This window comes from Pleurodeles waltl, chromosome 11 (genome assembly GCF_031143425.1).
Source record: "Pleurodeles waltl isolate 20211129_DDA chromosome 11, aPleWal1.hap1.20221129, whole genome shotgun sequence".
Lineage (NCBI taxonomy): Eukaryota > Metazoa > Chordata > Amphibia > Caudata > Salamandridae > Pleurodeles > Pleurodeles waltl.
In genome coordinates, this window is record NC_090450.1 from 579747596 (window position 1) to 579763907 (window position 16312).

Consider the following 16312-nt stretch of genomic DNA (forward strand, 5'->3'; position numbering starts at 1 on the left):
TCTCTAGGGGCTAAATATATGGTTACGTTGCACTGTTTATTGCGTGTTTTTTGTGTGGTTATGTCTTCTAGGGTCTAACTCTAGTTACATCACGTGTTTTTTGTGTGGTTATGTCTTCTAGGGTCTAACTATGGTTACATCACCATGTTTCTTACAAGTGATATTTTTGTTGTTAATTTCCTCTAGGGGCTGTTCGAAGCATTACAATCATATTGCATATTAAATATTTGTGGCACATAAACTGGTCCCACAAGGCTTTGAAGGACATTACTTTCACAAGAGATTTTTGCTCATAACTCAGCCTGTGGTGGTCCTAGGACAATGGGACTACATTCAAAACAGGGAACGCGGTGTGCTCTTTCTACATTATCTCTGGGTCCCCACGCTATATTAGTGGGGACTCCAAAATAATAACCGCTACCACCATTCATTATCTTCTTAAGCTTTCTCATGGCTAGAACTTTAGTTTTATAACTGAGAGAAGTTATGTTTTATGGGTCTTGTTTGTAATATCATTGCAATAATCCTGTTAGCCTTACAAATGTGTAATGCACTATCCCCTCTAAGGGCTAAATATATGATTACACTGCGTTACTTTCTTCCATTCTTTTTTCATTCCGTAGGGGCTGACTGTATGGTTACATGACCATGTTTTTTCCAAATGCTGTTTTTATTGTGGTGTCTTCTAGGGGCTACTCTGAGAATTGAAGTCAACACACTATAATATTCGTGGCACAAAAACCCGCCCCATAATGCTTTGCAGGGCATTACTGTTACAAAACATTTTTGGTCATAACTCAGCCTGTGGTGGTCCTCGCACAATGGGACCATCTTTAAAATGCTCTTTCTGTCTACATCTGGATTTCCAACACTACCTTAATGGGGATACCACAATAATAACTCCTCCCACCATGCAGTGTCTTTTAAGCTTTCTCAGGGCTACACCGTTTGTTTTACAGCTGGGAGAAGTTTTGTTTTAAAGGCCCTGTTTGTAATATCATTGCAGCAGGCATGCTAGCCCTAAAATGCATTCTAGGGGCTAAGTATATTGTTAGATTGCATTACTTTCTCCTGTTTTTTAATGGGGTTATCCCCTGTAGGGGCTAACAATATGGTTACATGACCTTGTTTCTTACAAATTATATTTTTGTGGTAGTGCTCTGTGGAGCTGCTTTGAGAATTACAGTCTAATGCCAAATGTTTACTACTGATAAAGGTTTATATGATTGTATATGTTTTAATGATCTTTCCGTATTACAATTATGACCATAATTCAGGCCAACTTAACATCCTTATTACACTATCACTGTTTGCACAATCTTAATATATTTGGGTGACCCTTCTAGTTTATTTTTCCTCTTTGGCTGTCTTGTGTCTTTTTGGGGGGTATTGTGTTAGCCAGCCAGCACCTCTGGTGGTGGGGTGGTGAAAGTGGTATTCTATTGAAATTAGTATGGCAGATTTAAATTAAGTTGCTAAATGGCAACATTTTCATTTGTTGCTGCAGATAGAGGAGGAAAGTAAATGGGACTGCTTTAGTTAAATGCTGGGCCACTAGAATTCTAAGGCAGGAAAAGATAAAATTATGAGGCAGGGTTGACCAATTTAGGTGGCAGGAAAAGTCAGGTTATAAATTTACAATGTCAAAAGCTCTAACTCAAGCAAATGTGAGACCTGTTGAATTAGAAATGCTTGTTTACCTTTGTTCTGTAATGTTTTCTTAACTTTAAAATGTAAAAAAACACCTGAATTAAATTAAAAAGGTTGCAAAGATAGAAAAATTGCGAGCAGGAATGATTTCCTTGGGTGGTCACAGAACACCTCTCTACAGGCTTCCTGATATTCAGAATATTCTCTCAAGGGTTGTGGGAATCTTTTTTGATGTTCGTGGCAAACAAAACTGTGAGGAAAACTTTAAAAAGTCTGTGCACATGACAGTGAAAATTTTGTAGCTACATTTCCTAATTTAATGATAAAAAATGAAACAAAACTGTACTAAAAGGCAATCGATAGATTTATTTACAACATTATTGAATGCCTAAAAAGCTAGCTATTGTGATCCCTTGCGCACATCTACGTTGTGCTTCCTGATGACAGAGCCTCGTCTCCCTCACACCTCTGTCAGGATGCCGATTTCTCCTTTTCCAAATACACATTGTGTGCCAAACCTCGTTGGTGTGTTTGTTCTGCAAACAGCAGGCGGCTGCTTGCCACATTAAGTCACAGTGAGCCTCGATAGGTGAATTCCTTCAGACTCGTTATGCAGGTCCTCACTTCTCAGCCCTGCCTTTGGCGCAGTTTAGCCGCCATTACAATGATTTGGTACCCCATGTAGTGGCAGAAGTGTTTCTGGACTTTATAGTAGCTGAGACTGTGGCGTGGCTCCCTTGCCACTGTCAGCTCACATTCTTCTATGATGATTCTCCACACTTTCCTTAATGTGCTTATTTGGGCGCTTCGGGCGTGTTTCTGTTGTGCAGACCCTATTTAAACATCACACTACAAGATTTTAAACGTAAATAAGCAAAAATGGAAGGGATGCAAGAAGATATATTTAAAAGGTGGATAAATAAAAAGAAACAAGCATTATTATTTGCTGTTCACTTTCTACTGTGGAAGTTCAGTATGAAAGTCCAGCTCTGGGGGTTTCTTTGTCTCGTTGTATAGCACAGTTACATATCAACGGCCAGACCAGATATAAAACTTAAATGCATGGTACATGACCATTAGGAAGTCATCCAGGGTTTGTGTGTGGGGTACTCCTCGTGCCCTTAGCTCCAGATCTTCCACAGTAAAGACCACCAACATTCCTGTCCTTCATAGATGTGATCACATAAAGGTAGATCATTATGTCTAATGTTTTTGAAACCTTTATGTTTGTCATGGCTGCCTTACACTTCTGTACCTTAATGGTGTGTCCCAGGCAGATCAACACAAAATATAGCACAATTCCTTTGTGTTCATGCTGCTCCGGCAGAGTCCATTCACTGATTTATTTAATCTTTTCTCTGTGCTAAAGGATGGATATTCTTTATTGATTGTGTGAACAATTTCCTTTCTTACACTGCTGTTGCAGCTAAAACATAGGGTGGTGACTTGTCATGCGAGGCAAAGATTTTTTTCCATGGTACTCATTTGTGATCGTCCCCTGCCTCTTCAAGTATTTGATCTGTTCTTGTTTCCATGTTCCATTTGGCTGATGTTGTAGTCTTTTCTAAGTTATGGGGAATGATTTTCCTTCATTCTAGGCCTGCTGTCTTCTTTCCCAGACACCATCTCATCTGGCATTGAAGCCTGGCGTCACAGGGCTCTTTCCAGCATCCGTCAATAAGATGGCTTCTTGAGTGCTGTGTCTCTTTATAGAATTGATAATTCAGCTCATTTTTACTCTTTATCGATGTACATGTTATATCTGGTTCAAGTGTTGCATCAATTGCTTCCATTGCTATTTGGAAGAGGGTTTCCTGCAAGATCTTATCAAATTTTCCAAATCTTACCAGCTCTACAGGTGTTCACGTCATAAGCTAGAATACCTTGTATCCTTGCATCATTTATTAGACTCTGTTTTACTGGATTACTAATCTATGTGTCACCCTCTGAGCTTTATTTGTAGAGAATTCCATATGGGACAACCGGTTTGTGTCACCATTAAATTGAAGCTGCAGGTATTGGAAGGCCTGTGTTTTGTTTAAAGTTTCCAAGTTTAGTTAAGGATCGCCGTCCTGGTTTTGATTTGTCCTGGGTTTATGATCATCACTCGAGATTTCATTTGATGTAGGATCAATGTATTATTTTTACAGTAGCCTTCCACGGCCTCTCTAGAAACTGCCATGTTGCCTTCAGAGTAGTGCTACTAAGGGAAGTTTAACAGTAGCATGATATTTTTGCAAACCTATAATGAGTTTTATAAGTTGTTTTTCACGTCCTTGATGGAATAAACTCCCTTCCGTTGGTGCAGTGACCAAGTCTACAGGTAGTGGCTGCAAATTTGAGATTATTATTTTATGAATTTATTCAGCGCATTAAAGGAAAGTTGGAATTCTGCTTCCTCCCACATGTTCAAACTATTGTCTATGTACTCTTCCACAATACAGTTTGGCGAAAAAGTGCATCTGGTTAAAAAGGTTCCTGTTGTTTAGGGTTGTGCATAAAAATAAGATGTGAGATTTGGAACACAAGAAACTTCTATCGAGCTTTGGAAACCCTCCCCCCCCCCCCCTCTCTCTATTGAAGGGGTTGAATTCAAGCTATAGGACCCAGTGGTTAAAAGGGAAAGCTTGAGAGAAGTCAATGTTACTGATGACCTGCAGTTGTATGCTAACATGCTTGTAAAATGTGATGGTTAATGCGGTTGTGGAAGAGTAGATCTGTTTACAAGCCACAGCGCCATGTCTATTCTTTGGTAAAGGTCCACTACGCTCGTGCACACACCTCTCGTGCAATCACTGCAGGGTGCGCGTTCCTCGGGTTCTAGCCTCGGAGCGGAGGTAAGTGAAGGGTTCGTTAGCGCCTCCCCGTCTGCCCAGCCGTGACTCCCCACACCCCGCGGTGACTGCAGCGCTCTTGTCTGTTTCCATGGTGACCGAGGGATGGGCGCTCGAGCGCTGAGTACGGGCACTCGGGAGGGAGGCGGGGTTAGGCAGGTACCGGAAGCCGCGGGTCTCTTCGACGAAGGGAAAGCAGTGGTCGGAGAAGTGTAGCCTTCGCATTACGTCCAGGGGTGTGCGACGTGTACTCTGACGCCTCGAGAAAGGCGGAGTCCTCGGCGTCTTCCACTGAACCGGAGGGCTCGTGTGTAGGGAGGAGGTGCCTGCAGGAGCAGCGGCAGGTGGCACCGAGGCCGTGAGTGACGTGTCAGAGTGCGGTTTCCAGATGACTCCGTGTCACAGAAGACACAGTGCTCCAGTCAGGGGTTTTGCTTTCGCAGATCTTTTTCTTCAGGTGTCTTAGTCTACTTGGTTCATCTAAAGTGAAATCGAACTTCACCTCACAGAATGTTCTTCTGTGTTGTTATAATAAAATCAAGAACAAGAGCACTGTGTTGTTTATTACTTGGAATTTTCCGGCAAAATTAGGTTGGAACCTCATTTGACCATCCAGGGAATGAGCTAGTGAGAAGGGATCGGGGCTAGCCTACGTAAGGCACTTGGCGGGCAGGGGGTAGTGGGCAGATGTGGTATAGTGACCAGAAATTTAAGGACAAAAACCTTGACATTTCACAAAAATAGAAGAAGGGCTACAATTTTACTTCGAACGCAGAGAATGACAGCGCTCATCACCACAGAATCACAAAAAAAGCAAGTAAAATGCATTTTATAAAACCAGTATACTTCCTATTAATTAAACTGCTTTCCGATAACACCTGCTAACTAGCTCTTCTTTGAAAAACAATAAAATCACCTCCCACAGTTTTCAGGCGGCCCTCTTTAAAAACTGGGACATGAACTCAATTTCCAGAAGTCTGCCGGGACATCTGGTGGAAAAACCCGGCCTGTTCAGGCAAACCCGGGACACCTGGTACCCTAAGATGTGGGCCTCGCTGGAACCCGTCGAAGGTAAGAGGAGAGGATGTAGAAGAGGCAGGGGTTAGCGAGCCACTGAAAGCTCGAGCCTGAAGCCTGGCTCTGCCCCAGCTCAAAGTCCCATTGGAAGCTCAAGCCAATAATGATCCCAACCTACAAGTGGCTTCTGCCCGCCGCCCTAGCTCTAACCAGAATATTAGAGGGTGTGCCCTCAAGCCCCAGTTAAATTCTTTAAATCTCTAGCATGCTTGCTGTGTTTTACGTTTTATGTAATAAATGTGAGCTAATTTGTTTGCCATTTTGGGGTATTGACGGTATGGTCTAGAGCCAATTTTAATACACCTTCTCCAGCTCTTCACTTCTCCTCATAGGTCTGAGTCTACTCCTACGTCTAACCACGGCATGTACCAAAACAATTTATGGCAAAGAGCCCCTTAGAGGGGCCCATCGGACATTGTAGCGCCAGCCTGATGAGGAGCAGGCCCTATGATGAAGCATGACACCCATTGGGTGTGTGAGAGCTTTGACTTCTACTTTTACTAGTGCCTTCCTGACCACTGGTTATTTATTTGGAACAGTGTACTTTATTAATTTGGATGCCATTTTAGGGGGGCTTTAAAAAGATTTCATGTTTTATGGGAAACACAGTATTAAAAAGTTTAAATATCAACGGATTAGAATGTGGGAGAGACTCGAACTATGATAGCAAGATGGGTTTACGGATTTCCAGGGTGAGGGATGGAAGGAAAGGACGGAGAGGATTGCGGGGGGTGAGGCTGGCGGTGCAGCCCCATCACAATGCGATCAAGGAGCTAGAGAGGGAGAGAGAGATGATTAGATATCACTTGGCCCTAGACTGGACCATTTATGTTCCTGGTTTGAACATGTACTAATATATATATATATATATATATATATATGTGTGTGTGTATATATATATATATATATATATATATATATATATATATATATATAGATAGATAGATATATATCTCACAATTTGTCCCCATTACAATCTCTCTGTGCCTTTCAAAAGTGAATTGGATCTGAAGGAGTATATAATAGGTGCTCTCATAAAGCACTCCAGTACGTTTGGGTTGAGTTTGTGCGATTTAAAAACTACAAAAAATATGCACAAAGTTAAAAACAATTTTTTTAAAAAAAGCATTTACATATTAAGGAGATACAAACAGATACCCATTAAGTGTTTGATTTTATTTTTTTTTTTAACGAGAACTCAGACAACTTGGATAAATCTTGGCTTATTGCTTAAATTGTGTGATCTTATGCAGATACTGAATTTTGACATAACTCCTTTTTTCCATTATCGCTTTTAAAGCACTTACAAATATGTGAGTTGATAATACTACGTATTGTGTTTAATGGACTCTAATGTTGCTTTATAACAATCTGTGCCATGTGCAGGGTTTACATGACAACCTTCTTTCCTCTTAGTTCTCTAATGGTTCATACTTAAAAACTATCACTTTTAATAAGTATTTCTCAGTGCAGTGCTATAATGTGACTTATTAAGGTCTACATTTCCTGTGTCAAAAAACTTTTTTTGAATTTTGAAGAGGCATTGTCATATTTTACATGGTGTTTGTTACATGATTTACATAGCACACATTTCTAGGGCTCTGCTAGTGAACAGGCTCTATCTGTGTCAGACCCTTTCCATGGCTCTGTCTGTTATTTTGCAAGCTCACCCAACTCTATCAAGCGGGCAAGACGAGTTAGGTCCAAGCCAAGGGTCTGGCTTGGCTCTTAGAGCCCTTTCATGACCCGAGTCCTGAAAACATAAATCATGTATCTCATGCAACAACCATCAGGTGAAATATGATAAAGCCTCTTCAAAATTAAAAAAACGTTCATTTCTTCAACATGGAAGATTTGACATTAATACGTCACATTATAACACTGCACTGAGAATTACTTATCAAAAGTGATGGTTTGTAAACATGAACTTAGCATTCTTTGCCTTGTCCCTTTCCTGGTGACAGTGTTGTTAATTGAAGCAACACAGTTGTCATGCCAACCCTGAGTGTGGCCCAGATACTTATAGGTAGAGCAAAATATAGTATATTAAATCCAGCACACTAGGTTTTTGTACAGCTGATATTCTGAATCACGTATTTGAAAGCGCTTTTGTATGTGAAAGTTAAGAAAAAGGTGGATCAGTAAAATATTTGTCTAGGCCACGCAATTTTAGCTACGCAGGGAAACTGTGATTAATCCAGGTTTTTTGGTTTCACTTTTTGCAAATCAGCCACTAAATGGTAAATCGGTATGTATTTGTCTCACCGTTTTACCTAAAATGTTAATATGTCGTTTTTATCTCTGTGCACAAGGGTAGTGAGGGTGACCCACAGAAGCCACATGAAAACTTTGCTCGTTATCAGATTGAGGTTCTATTGCGACCACGAGCTGAGCCAGAGCCAGGCTTCAGGCTTGAGCCTAGCTCAAACTTTTAGTGGCTGGCCCACCTCTGTGTGGAAGTGAGGTTATGGGCCTCAGGGGGCCTTCGGAGAGAAGTAGTTAGGATTTGGAATCTGCAGAGCCTTAAAGTGGAGGATAAGAGTCAGATTTTCATAGATCTTTTTGGGGGTGAAAGGCAAGAGTGCCAAGATGATTCAGAAATGTGTTGTTATAGCCACACAGGAGAGCATGGGTCCTGGGAGAAGGATTGCTGCTGTTCTTATTGAAGATGAATATATACAGAACAAGGTGAGCTTTTGGTTCAACCCTGGGATCTTCAATGTACATCGTGTGTCCCTCCACCTGTTAGCAAAGTCTCCAGATGTGCCAGGATCCCTTGGAGGATGAAGGAGTCTCTGAGACTCCACGCCTTGGCGCAATGTCTCAGAGGGGGCTGGAGCTCCTTAATGGGGTGAGGCTTTCCCCAAGAAGGAGCTGGTTTATCCTGGACAGGTCAAAGGTCAAACGTCCAGGGTCTCATTCAACCTGGAGAATGATGCTTCTCCATTGCAGTACTGTAGCCCTCTACGCCCTCTGCTGAGTAAGCCTCGTCTGCTCACCGACGACACCCATTGCAGTCCAAGAAACCTAGTCTTGGATAATTTTTAAAAGCATTCGTTTCCGTGGATCTGAGACAGTGAGGAGAAAAGACATTAAATCTGGGGTACATCTGCTCCAGGTGCTGCATACACGTCCAGGCACATCTGACAGAAAGAGGAGGGGAGTGCTGGTGAACTATTATGGGGGCCGGTGGTTCTTAGCCCTGGCAAAGAGTCAATTTGCTGTGTGAGAGCCAGGTCACATAGGGAAGAAGAACTGTTACCTGTTTGAGGAAGAGGAGGGGGTGATTTCAGTCTCCTGGGACAGCAGAGTGGTATTACATGGCTCTAGGTGGGCCACAATCAGGTGGGTGGAGAAGTGGCCTGTAGCTGAAATGAAGATGTGCTCCAGTTTTGGACTATGGCATCCTTAACTTGGCCTCGGGTTATGGGGGCGATGGGTTGGAACAGATAGTGTTGGATACCAAGTGGCCTTAGTGTAATGGCATGTTGAAAACCACGTTGACCCAGAGCGACCCCAGCGATGTTGAGTGATGAATCCGCACTTCAGGGTCTGTATCCGGTGCTCTGCGACCGAAAAGATACAAGAATGCCCAATACCATCGCAAGATGCTCTATACCACTTAAGAATGCTGACGGTTTGACCTGATTGGGATCCGCTCACGCATTCGGCCGCGTTGCCATGGCTGCGGGGTCCTCACTGGTTGCTATGGTTACTGCTGCCGTCCTGCTCCTGCATGCCTTGGTGTGGAGTTACAGCATCCCTGGATCCCAGCGGGCGCGCTGTGTGAATCTTTTCCAGGGTGCATGCCATATCCCTGACACCCACCTGCTTGGACCGTGAGCACCGCCACTTGCCACAACCGGAGACTGTCCGTTCCACCAAAACCTCTCAGAAACGACCTCTTCTTCCGACCACACCTCTGTGTAAGGGTGTGCCTACACACACATGCTTTCTGCTTTCGTTTAGCCCCGGGGATAGCAGGTCCGCCTGGATCCCCTGCTTGAAGCATCCTTTCCTGACTCACACCGCCTTCCTTGACCTTTCAGCAATAATCTGTACCCTCACCCCCTGTGCTGTGGTCTTTCGCCCGATACCCGGACTTTCTAGGAGAGTGGCCCGAAGGCAGCTCTTCCAAACCCTATACAGTGTCAGTTTGGGCTTCTTTCTCCTGGGGCTCGCTAGGACCGTTGGGACCCGTCAACGTGAACTTTTTTCAGCAGTTTTCAGAGCCCAAAGTTGACCGCGCGAGCCACCCTGACATACTCGGAAATAGCTCCACAAAGAGCTGAAGGGGCAGATGCTTACGCCAGAACTGAAATTGCCAGAGTGTGAGGACTGGAGGAGAAGGAGTGGAGAGGGGCGGGCAAGGAGCAACCCACTCGGAGAAATGGTTTCATGCGGGGCTTAAGGAGAGGTCTCGTCATTACCCTGAGAGGTAAGGAGGTCTGGAGCGTGTTGGAGGAGGGAGGAAGCTATTTCTGGTAGCTAATAGAATTCCATTTTGAGCCGCGAGGAAGTAAGTGCCAACTCTGGGGAGGGGTTTCCCCTAAAATATTTTCTCTAGCTTGGCATTCGGTAGAGAAGTAGCTTAAAACTCAATGCAGTTACGTGCAGCATACGTCAAACTAACGGCAAAATTGAACGTCTGAAATTGAAATTCATTTGCTGGCCAAGAATTGTTGGTTTTGAGGGCTTCGGACTGTTTTCCGAGTTACGAATGATAGTCCATTCACTATTTTCTTTGTAAAAAGCTTGCTGGTTTGGTAGCACCGTAATGCTGCGGTTATGGTCCCTTTGATGGCACCTGGTAACCAATTTGGCCACATTTGGTACCACAAGGCCACAGTTAAAGTCCTTTTGATAACCTCTGTAACAAAGTTTGGGCTTATTTGGTAACAAAGGTAATTAGGGCTTCTTCTGTAGCACGGAATGCTCCCACTGGGGCCTCTGCTGGCACGTGAATGCCCAGTAAGGGCTCCTTTCACTCGTCTCATTAGCGCGGCCAGACCTGCAGGTAGCCATTGCCTAACTTGGAGCATACTTGGTATCAACATTATCCCGCAAACAAAGCCCGTTTGGTTGCGCCTAGCTGTGGCTGCTTGTTGGTGGGCCCTTCTGGCTCATAAATTCAGAGAGTGGAGTGAGGAGGAAAGGAGTTTAACATTTTTTTATTTTTTTACAGAGCAGGAAATGTGGAATTGTTCATGTTATGTGTTACAAGAATCGGCTTATGCTCATATGCACTTGGGCCTCCTACTGTCTTTCTACTGAAAGGGCACCAGGCATTCATACCTTCATTCTTTGAAATAATCTTCCGTGCTCCATTCTGTTGTCACTGATATTATTACCCCCGGTCCTTCCAGTCCTCGTCCTTTTCATCACCATATGGAGGTAAACCTATCTTCGTAACAAAAAAAATAACACGAGGAATGCTGAATCCCTTACCCCATCCCCCTCCGCCTGGGAGTACATAACAAGTACTTATCCAGCATTCTTCCTTCCTTTTTGGACCCGGAGTTCGTAGTTTCCCACTCTCAAATTGATGGCGATCCAAGGTCCTGGGTTGATTCCTTGCTCCCTGTGTTTTCTCCGATCAGTTCCCTTTCTGAATCTTCGGCGGCTGCGCCTGTCGTTGTGGAAGTTGAGAGGAGGGGGCTGCAACGCCCAGGCATTTAGCGGTGTTCAGCTCTGTAGGAAGCCGGCTACTCTTAAGTCCTATAATCGCCATTGGTGACATTTTCAAAGATGGTGTGAGCCTGTTGGGGTATCTCCTCTGGATTGTTCACTGCCCTCAGACCGTCAGTTGTTGTGGGAGGGTTTTGTGAAGCTATTAAGTCATTCCATTCTCCTTGGGGGGAATCTGCAGGATGTGGATGACTTGGTGGTTTGTTTGCTTTGTGGTTTCTCTCTGGCTTGTCCAGTAGTGAAGCCATTTTTTTCCTCTTTGGGACTGGCCTTTGGTTCTCAAGACTCTAGTTTCTCATCCCTTTGAACCTCTGGATATTTCTGACATTATATTTGTCACCCTTAAGGTGGTGTTTTTGGTAGCTGTGACCTCTGTCAGGCGCATTAGTGGGTTGGGTGCACTCATGTCCCGGGAGCCCTTCCTCTCTTTTACGGAGGATGGAGTTGTGTTGCGTCTGGACTTGTCCTTTGTTCCAAAAGTTCCTTCCCAATTCCACAGTTCTCAGGAGGTCGTTTTGCCAACCTTGGTGGCAGATGAGGTAGAGGAGTCTGATGTTGATTGGTCTTTGCTGGACATGAAAGGGGCTTTTCAGTTGTATTTGGACCGCACCAGTGCTTAATGCCCGAAGTCCCCTCTTAAACATGCGGCTGCAGCAATTAAATGTGGAATACTAAGGCAAGCGTAATCCTGAAGCCATCTCTGGTCTCTTCAATTCATTTAAAGCCACTCCCTGCCCCTTCAGCTCACTCTTGCAGCTTTCTCCCATTGTGACACTTTTTAGTTTTTCTCTTCCTCCATCTTTCCAATATGTGTCTTTTGCTTGCAGTAAATGCTTGGGGCAGAAAAACATGCGCCGTCCCTCAAAAATAAGTGCCGGTGCTCAGCACCAGAAACAACAAGCACAAATTAAGCACTGGACCACACCAGTTCTTTTCAGAAACCTGATTCTCTGTTTGCTTCCTTTGGGGCATCCTCTAGGGTTGAGAAGGACTCTTCCTTGTCTATCAGCAGGTGGATCAAGCAGACAATTGAGCTGGCTTATTTTGTGGCTGGGGTCCCTCCTCCATTGGGGGTTCAGGGCAGGTCCTACAGAAGCTACAGAGGTTTTCATTTCAGAGATCTGCTGAGCTGCTCCCTGGGCTTCCTCTAAAACATTTGTCAGGCACTATCATTTACAGAATGTATTGGGGGATGACACTAATTTTGTTCTGGGAATTTTGAGCGATGTCTGCTCCTGAATTGCCTTTGTGGTTCCTTCACATGCTAGTAAATTACTGTTTTTGGATTACTGCATTTTGGGTGTGGTGTCCTTTTTGTTATTCCTTTTGATTTTCCTCTTGTCTTTGGGAAAGCTAGTTCTGGAAGTGTGTGTATTCTCCATCTGTTGATGAATCAGATGAGGCCTGGAGGGACCTGGGGTGATGTCCTATTACTTACTGGTAATCTTCATTACTGCTGGTTCTGTTGTCCTCATCCCATTCATCATACTCCCCCTCCCTCCCCGTCTGCCGGCCTTCCATTCTTGGGCTTGGTAGTTCAGGAGGAATGCTGGGTAAGTTCTTGCCATGTACTCCGAGAGGGAGGGAAGATGGGGTAAGGAACCATCATTCCTTGTGTTCTTTTTCTGTCGCAGAGATCGGTTTATCTCCATTTGGTGATGAATGGGCGAGATCAACAGGACCAGGAGTAATGAAGATTACCATTAAGTAGTAGGACATTCCTTTCCACAGCCTCCCAGAGAAGCATTCGCTCACCCACCCTTGGCCCAACACAGGCCATCATAACAAAGGGTCTCTCAGATCATTGACTCAAAGCCCCTATGTGCGTTTGGTTTGCCCTGCTGTGCCTCTATCGCCAAAGAAAGCAACTGTAGCCTTCTAAAGGATAATACCTAGGACACACTTAAGCAAAATATTCCTAGTGCTCCTAAAGCCTCTCCAGCAACACTGGTCCCCTCCAGCTGGCCTTTTCCCCTCTACATTCGCATCTCATTCACCTGCTGCTTTCCATTGGCCAAAGGAGGCAACATTTTACTCTACCCTGCAGATGCATAGCTACAACACTGCCCCTCAGAATATTCAGTCTTAGCGCTTTTACAAAATCCACGAGAAAACTATACAGCACACTTTTGTCCTACAGTGAAATAAGCCAGGGAAGTCCTTCCTCTTCTTATCAATCGTTAGCCCAAGTTTCCTTCACATCCATAATAAGAGCAACCGTCTAGAAAACCTTGGGTAGGTCGCAGCCTAAACCAGGGCACTCCACACCAGAAAAGTGCAGGACATCCACTTCAGCATCCTGTCCTTGTCTCCTCGAACATCGGCACCTGTGTCCTCCCAGAAGTCATAGCATAAAGGAAGCTAAAGGGGCTTGTAACCATTAGTTCCCAGAACTAACTTCCGCCAACTCCTGCTTCAACTTGTAGGGCTGCAGTTAGTGCTGGAAATGAAAAAAGTTACTCCGGGTGCTCGTACATCGGGGTTAAAGGTGTGGCTGCAGAAAGGGGGCAGAGTTTGACAGACATCTTATTCATTTATTTTATAAATACCCTGCCCCCTATGAAATTGACAACAGGGACAAATAAGACAGTAAATCTTTTGTAGTTTACTTAATTGGTCATAGTAGACTGCGTTTTAAAATATCTCCGTAGTCTAAGACACCTGCCGCAGAGATCTTTGTGTACTGTTAAGTAGTAGGATGACCCTGGTGGTCAGTGCATTTGCTGGAAAGAGTATTTTCTACAGATAACTTACTTGTCTCATTGGATGGTGGCAACCTATCATGTATGTTTACACTTTTTGAGTTACGTTACATATTTTTAGCTCTGGAAGATGCCTTTTCTGGTAATTCCCGCTAATTAATTCCAGAACTACAGGATCATTTCCAAGAAGTTCAACCTTTGCAAGGAAGAGTTAATGAATCACTTTAAATGTGTTTAGACAGAAGCCCTCTGCGGGGCTTGGGATAAGGTGTGAAACCCTGTTCTTTTATGGTTCTGGGCAGCCATACGTGTTTTAAAGCCTCATTGAGCTCTACAATCATATAAGCTTAAAATAAGTTCTTTTGTTGCTGCTTTTGTCAACATTTGGTCTGATTTTGAGATTGCGCAGAGAGAGCTCTGTAAATCCAGGCTATTGGCCTTTTGATGTTGGTGACAGTGGCAGAAGCCTTTTTACCTGTGCCCTTTGCGGGGGTCGGGGTGGCTTTCTTCTCACACCTGGAAAAAGGTCTGTTTTGTTCCTATAAGTGCTATCCTTGGCCTTCATCCTGTCGGGACATATGTGAAATGTGCCTGTAACGTGTGCAGGCTTGCCTGTATGTAACTGAATTAGGGAGTACTTGGTGTCCACTGGACCCTTCACAAGTGCTGCACTGCGTGGTCTCCTTTATGCTGGCCTGGCGGTGTTCATCTTGCACATTCCGCCCTGCTGCTACCAACTCTTTTGACTGCCACCAAAATGAGTGGACCTTTGTATTAGTGCAGGTTGCAACTTCAAGAGTGAAACCTCTCTTGTATGAGGAAAATGGCCCTACCGATTACTATTCCTTCCGGACACCTCGGGGAAGTGAGCAGTATCAGCTGCCGGCCTGTTTAAAGCCAGTCGGCGCTCATGAATGTCTTTAACTAGCTGCATAGAGTAACTAACTAACATAGGGAATTGTGCTCTTGAGCTGAAGATTCCCTTGTGTGTTGTATGCGTCTATAGGTCTAATTTAACCAGCAATGAATCAAAATGTGTTTTTTTTTCTCTCCCTAAACAAAAAGTAGTTTATATTCCTCAGAGGGTATACAAACCAACATGTCTCGTACTGAATTACTGAGATGTAAGAACTGGTGGTAGGGGAGGAATGGGGCAGTAGCTAGAACTTTAACGCACTCTAACTGATCTCATGCAAAGCATAAACCAAAAGGTTTATGAATGGAGGTGATGGCCTATCTCAAATACTTAACTATAACACAGATGCTGGCGCTGATAGCACCTGCATAATGACCATCAATTTAAAACATGAAGTACTGAAAACAACTGAGAAAGGTAGATTTAGAAGAAGTGGGACTATAAACACCTTATGCGGGGAAAATGTATCCGAATATTCTGCAAGGGATGCTGTAATGCTGACTGGGCACAGCCATTAACATAGAAATCTAAGCATAGCAGATCAAAAAAGGCAATGCTGATGGCAATAAAGTTAAAAAAGAATGACAAATAGTTGGTCTTTTCAGAAGGAATGGGCGGCCCAAAGGCAACAATTGTCACAAATGGGTCTGGACAGCACTAAAAAGAAGGTTGCCGAAGTTATAAAAGTTGCCTTCTCACTTCTTTTTCTGGAGCTCAATCTGCTGCTGTGGTGGGGGCACTTCTTGATTTCTTAATGTGGGGGTACGGTGAACAGAAGCTCACATACAAAAATGTAGATGGTAGTTGAGGGCTTTTAGAACCTCAGACTTTAATCTTGGGGAACATCTTTGTTTCTGGTCATTTTATGACCGTATCCTCTGCAGGACAATGCTATAACTGTGATCATTAATGTATCACTCACATCACCAGATTTCCAGTGACACAGTGCCTCGGATCTGGCTTCTTGGGGTGAAGAACATGCCGCGCTGAGCTGTCCCTTCAGGACTGTACAGCCTCCTCTTTTCAAGTTTCCTCTGGGTGGTGAGTATCGCACCTCAGGTCAAGCTCTTCTGGGCTTTGTGGCATGGTCTGAGGTTCCAAAACTCCTATGGAGTCCAGAGGCTGTCTCCCGTAGCCACAGCACCGTTTTGTTAGCAAGCTGGAACAAGCTGTCCATGTTCAGTGAGGAAGTGGCTCCAAAATGGTACTGGTATTGAGTTTGTGCATTTAAGGACCAATATTATCTTGAGTGACCAGAAGTTTGACATCATACCAACACAACAAATCTCTTGGTTAATTTCCTGAGTAGCCACAATTTCTACTTCATATTTTTTTAAGGATCATCTCTGGTACTGGCTTCCTTTCAGTGAGAACAAATGCTGGTGTTTTAACAAATCCCTTCTAGTACAAGAGTATAGCTGTCTAATGGCGGAACCCTCTGCTGG

At 44.0% G+C, this 16312-nt stretch overlaps 1 protein-coding gene across 4 annotated transcripts in view; it reads left to right on the forward strand.

Moving 5' to 3' along the window:
• RHOBTB2 (Rho related BTB domain containing 2) overlaps window positions 1-16312 on the forward strand; it is a 222118-nt gene that overhangs the window by 136119 nt on the left and 69687 nt on the right. Inside the window, exon 1 of one of the 4 annotated variants that reach the window (XM_069214061.1) lies at window positions 9316-9999. The exons of the other annotated variants lie outside the window; for them this stretch is intronic. The gene's annotated coding sequence lies outside the window, so the exon portion shown is untranslated. Of the gene's footprint in view, window positions 1-9315; window positions 10000-16312 lie in introns of those variants that run through there. 4 annotated transcript variants of the gene reach the window in all.